Source organism: Cydia fagiglandana, chromosome Z, assembly GCF_963556715.1.
Source record: "Cydia fagiglandana chromosome Z, ilCydFagi1.1, whole genome shotgun sequence".
In the NCBI taxonomy this organism is placed as follows: Eukaryota; Metazoa; Arthropoda; class Insecta; order Lepidoptera; family Tortricidae; genus Cydia; species Cydia fagiglandana.
Genome location: NC_085959.1, coordinates 35,779,108 through 35,785,107, shown reverse-complemented (window position 1 = coordinate 35,785,107; position 6,000 = coordinate 35,779,108).

Here is a 6,000-nt window from a genome sequence, read left to right as displayed (position 1 = left end):
TGTGTCAAACATAATGAGCGAATACATAACCGGGCGATACGTTTGTGCGGATAATGGCTGATGTTGAGCCGTGACCTCCGTGACCTTTGAACTTGGCCGAACGTGCCCTTGACTCGGCCAGCGCGGTCCTTACCCCGCTATAATTAGACATCGGTACTGATAACTTGTATTTACGCGAACGTTGTGACGTATCATGAGAAACTACTACCTAGTATAGATACCCATAGGTAACAATGCACCAAGGAGAAGTTTCCAAAGTTTCGAAATTTTCCATACGGAATGTTCTCAGAACTTAAATTTTACGAACCATAAAAATTCATTAGGAAGTCGCTGGATACCGCCGTTATCAATTATTGTAACTGACTGTTTATTTACGTGTTTATTAAAATAATACTAATAGTGCATTTTTTGATAATTCTCATAGGGAATGTTCTCATTGGAAATTTAATTTAAATTCTCGTGTAAGTTTCCGGAAATTCCCGAGAATGTTACTGAATTTTTGAGAATGTTCTGCAACTTGTACATTGCTACCCATAGGTAATTGCAAATGTCTGTTTATCCCTAGTCTTTCAACTCTTAAAGTACTAACGTTGCCGATTATGGTGACTTAAAAAGCGTTACAACTTATCTGGGAATCATACAAGGTAGGTACCTACTAATTTTCTACAGATATATACGCGAACCTAAATCGGTCAATCCGGTTGGGCGATAATCATTTGTGCAAACACGATCTTTCGCTCTTAAACCCTTTTAGTTATTACTGTTTTTATTATGTTTATTATTCTATGTTAAATGTTTATATGGGCTCAGATTTTTCAGCACTTAAATTATAATTTAACTAAGGACCGAACAAAATATTGTGATGGATAATTATAGCAATTACTAAATAAACTTATAGTAATTAAATCAACATCGAATTTATTATTCTATAATAACATAAGGGCACGTTTTGTAAATATGAATTTATTTATATTACCGACTTGGGTGGCCAGTACAACTAATACCATATCCGCAGTACAAGTCAGTATTTACGTATGTTTTTGAAGTTCGTTTCTCTAAATTAGAACGTAGATACGTATGGTAAAAATAAAATGTCTCCGCCAAGCATTAAGAGGTTGTTCACCCATTATTTGGGTGTCGCCCCTCCTTGGCAGGGATTATTTGTCAAAGGATACAAACTTGGTGTGTTTCAACTTTCAGGAGCATGTACAGATGTGAGAAGTGACACCTGCTGTGGAAGCGTGGGCTATTTATTATCTATTAACTAAACTGTCATGGTGACCCTACATACGAGAATTATTATAACCTGGCAACTGCGAGATAGCAACCAGCCACTCTACCAACAGGATAGGTACCTAATTCTTGCTTCAGTTAGTAGAACTTATTCTGTTAGCTTTTTATTTGAAATTGATTGACCCTAAACAATGCCTACAAATATAACGCAAAGACCAAGATAATTATTATAAACAGAAATGATGAATGCTTATTTTTTTATGTATGATTTCGTCAAAATCCTCTTTCTTACGATTTTTTTTATGTTGTAACATATTTTATTTCTAAATTTAAGGATTAAGTTTTAAGTTTAAGGGTCCACTGAAAATCAGCGTCGTTACAGTATGTGCTCCGACACATGCTGAGTAGTATCCTCTTTGGGACAGCAAGTTACAAAACTATGTCGTATAGGTATAAAATCTGTTAATCTTAAGATTAATTCTTTCCAATTCATTTCATTTCGTTTCATTTCATTTCATATACCGGGTGTGAGTAACATGAGCAAAAAATTAAACCGTAGGCTGTACTCCTCATACTGACCAACATTTGTTCAGCGACTTTTAAAAATAAATTGTGGTTTGATTTTTAATACACTTTAAAGTTTATTCTAAGACGCAATGTATTGCGAATTTTGTTATGCTTAAGGCGTGACAAGCAACGTCAATCACAATGATATGGCGTGGCGATGGCGTCCATTGAAGATAATATTTATTTTGTATGAAAAACAGAGAGTCAAAATACTTCATAATTTTTAAAAGTTGTAGAACAAAAGTGTCACCGTTTGAGGAGTACAAACTATGTTTTAATTATTTGCTCATGTTACAGGCCACACCCGGTATTTCTCCACTTTGGCCGTCAACTCTTATACGAGTTATACGATGTTGTATGAAGAAGCCGGGATTTTATCCCGCGACTTTCGGAGTTAGAGGATTTCATAATCAACTTTTTAAGTTAGGTAACTAATAGTAAACAAGTAATGTAATTTTATGTAACTCCTACTACTATTAGTTACCTAACTTTTTAAAGTTGATTATGAAATTATGAAATGTCCCCCCCATAATATATTGGTATATTGTTTACGTCGAAATAAAACTTTAGTCTCATAGTTAACAAGTAAGTAAACAGAGAAAAGGTTAGGATATCTATTTTCATTTTGATTGTTATTTCCAATATTTCATTACGAATACTGTTGCAAGTCTTTGGAAGCGTATTACTTATTCTTTCTTATTATAAATTCAAAAGTGTCTTAATAAAGAAACTGACATTATAGATCTTCAGATTTCATTGATGAAATGCCGTGTTTTATTTTAATTCTTAGTAAATACTAAAACATAATTAAATATACTTACTCAATATCGAAGATAAAATCATCTTATCATTTTAATACGTCCATCGCCCATCAGAAATATGAAATCAGTCCGACTCAAATTCCATGAAGTTTTACCATTTGTTATTTTATACAGTGTATTTTTCTTTGTATCAATCTCTAACCTGAACCTCCTCCACAGAGCCGACGGCGACACGATTACATTTTTTCCAAACATTTAAATAAACCGATCGTAAAATGGGCCGATAGATCTGATATAAGGATGACTCACATTAGACCCGAGCCGTGTCCGGAGCAGAACTTACTTACTTTTTTGTGATTATAGTGATGCTTTCCATAGAAAACGATGCGCCGGAAGCTCCGGCCCGGATCGGACACGGCGCGGTCTAACGTGAATCATCCTAGGTGTTGGTACCTCCACCAAAGAAGACTAATCGTTATTTGTATTATTTTATGTTTAATACGTACATACTTACAGTTTTGTGTATTGTACTATTCTAGCGAACATCGACTCGAAATTTGAATCCATTCACACTCTTAACTGCAAAATTTTGAAAATAGGCAAGCTTAAGAACCGTACCTTCTTTAGCGCAGATACCTTAAGCCACTAACCTGGTTTTGGGATAGACTACAACCGATTTTTAAATATCTGTAATTTTTAAATAAGTACACTTGTGTATATGTATAAGTACTTGCCATTTTTATAGTGGGCAGTTAATTAAGGTTAAGTTTATAGGGTCCAATAGGTACCATTAAATTTATTACAGATAGGCTTCTGAATCCTGTATATAGACCTACCTATATACAGGATTCAGAAGCCTAACTGTAATAAATTTAATGGTACCTATTGGACCCTATAAACTTAACCTTAATTAACTGCCCACTATAAAAATGGCAAGTATTGCTTTTTATTATTGTTATTTCGCTTATCCGTTGCATAATACAATGCACACATTCGCGCACGCAACGCACTCACACACGCGCTTGACACGTGCACGCACACACGAGATAAGAAGGGCCATTGACCCGCGGAGAAATGCCCACTGAAATCACAACTAGAAGTCGAACTGAAAGCATGATCATTAATGTAATTCATTCATTGGTGTAGGTAAGCTTCCTTTTGAAGCACCTATAAGGCTTCTGCTTCGGCGGGTTCTACATTCGATTTAATTAATTCTTCTGAAACTATTTTAAGCGTCCAATCGTCAAACGTCGATCAAATTACTTACGTGTTGCAGTAATAACCTACTTTTGACGCTCAGTTGTTGACGTTGTTGTTGTATAACTAAGAAAATTTGTAACAAAAGAGCAATATAGTAACAGCACCAGTCATGGGACATTTAAGAGGGAATTTGGAGTATTTGTGATATTTCCCTAATACATGTGAATGGTCTACCGCTTAGCGTATTGAAAGATGAAAGTCCTACCCGTCTTTCATGTTTCAGGCGTGTTGTATCAAAGATACTGCAATGAGTTTCCACATACTCAACAAATTAAAACTATGCTATTTTTCTCCAGTCATGGACACCAAAGCTCCAGTAATGGGCCCCCCAGTAATGGACACTGCTCTATCAGTATAAAATATTGAAATAGGTCATCAGATCTGGTCCATGTTATCATAATATTGCATTATCATCCGATTTGCATATTTAATTACGAATACAAAATTTCAACTCAATCGGAAAACGGGAAAGTGGCTCAAACTCGGCTACCAAGATTTGACCCACACTAAAAAACGATATTAATTTATCCGAAGTCCGAGCATACCTCCTGGTTGACATATTTCGTAACTACATTTTACTTCTGTATTGTTTAAACATGAAATGATGGCATGGCAAGCATCATTATGTAAATTTCCCATTATAGGAGGTATGCAGTTTTACAGCTCCTATAATGGGATTGGGCCAAATACCACTATTTTTTTACATGTGTGGACTCACAACATAGTATGTTGTATACCTTATCTCATGGTAAATGCAATTAACAAAACACATTTTAGTTTTCATCAAGTATTAATATATTAAAATTTAATAAATTAACTCACCTCTCTTAGCGAAGTTGTTAAGAATTCGTAGTGGTATTTTTTTTCAGTGACACGACAACTTTTGGATTGACGCCAATTTCTTAAAAAACAACCAAATTTAATAAAAATTCAAACTGAAACAGCTCTAGGACTCTTATTTATGATAATATACAGGCAGTGTTTATAAACTACTTTTAGACACTTATTTTACAGGATTTGTGGTTTTTTGTCCCATTACTGGTTCCACGCCCATCATAGGGTACACTACTATAGATAATTATCACCCACCATCATCCCACCAACCCAGGGTTAACCAGTTAAACCTGGAGTTACCATGGTTGCCGGTACAATAGCGATGTTTCCTGTACTTAAAATTATTTCAAACCGTCCACGAAATAAAGCACCAGATAATTATTAGTAAAACATACATAGCAGCTATTTATAAACACAATTTGTATCTAATAAATCGGATTGAATTATAAAAAGTAATCTAGTTGAGTTTACCGTGACGTCACTATATTCGTTTTCATATAAATTCCATATTAGCAAATCGTTTTGACAGTTCTAAAAAAGAAGCTTAAACTTGGTCAAGCAGATATTGATTCGGACAAATTGTGTTTTTTGAAAAACTAATTATAGCCAGCATTCTATGAATGTAGTATGATACCTTTGGATATGGTGCTTTACGCACACTAGCGTCCCGTCCCCTCCCCCTGACGCAACCCCCCCTTTTAGCATAAATATGTCCCGGTTGAGAGTTTTTTTTGTTTTTTGGGGAAAGTATACAATATAGGAAAAAAGTGTCAATGAAAGAAATGTTTCTTATTAAATTCTAAACAAAAAAGGTTATATTCATTTTTTTGATACGACACACCATATTGATGTTATAGCTAGATGAACTTCGACAAAATTTAACCGTTGAAAAACTTGTTGAAGTTCAATATAACATAGTACGTGGCAGTACAGAAAGAAATCTTCACGGAGAATAAGCTTTGCAAGCTTATTCTCCATATTAGTTTTATTTCAGTACTATCACGTACTAACTTATATTGAACTTCAACAAGTTAATGCATGAATATGGTGAGTCTTACCAAAAAGTTGTATATAACCTTTTTTGTTTAAAATTTATTAAGGATTATTTCTTACCTTGACACTTTTTTCCTAACTCTAATACTTTTCTCAAAAATAATAAAAACCGTAATCCGGGACATATTTCATGCTAAAAGGGGGGGTTGCGTCAGGGGGAGGGGGAGGGACGCTAGTGTGCGTAAAGCTCCATACCCTAAGGTATCATACTACATTCATAAAAGGCTGGCTATAATTAGTTTGTCTTTCCCATACATTAGAACACAATTTAACCGAATCATATCGTCAGTAG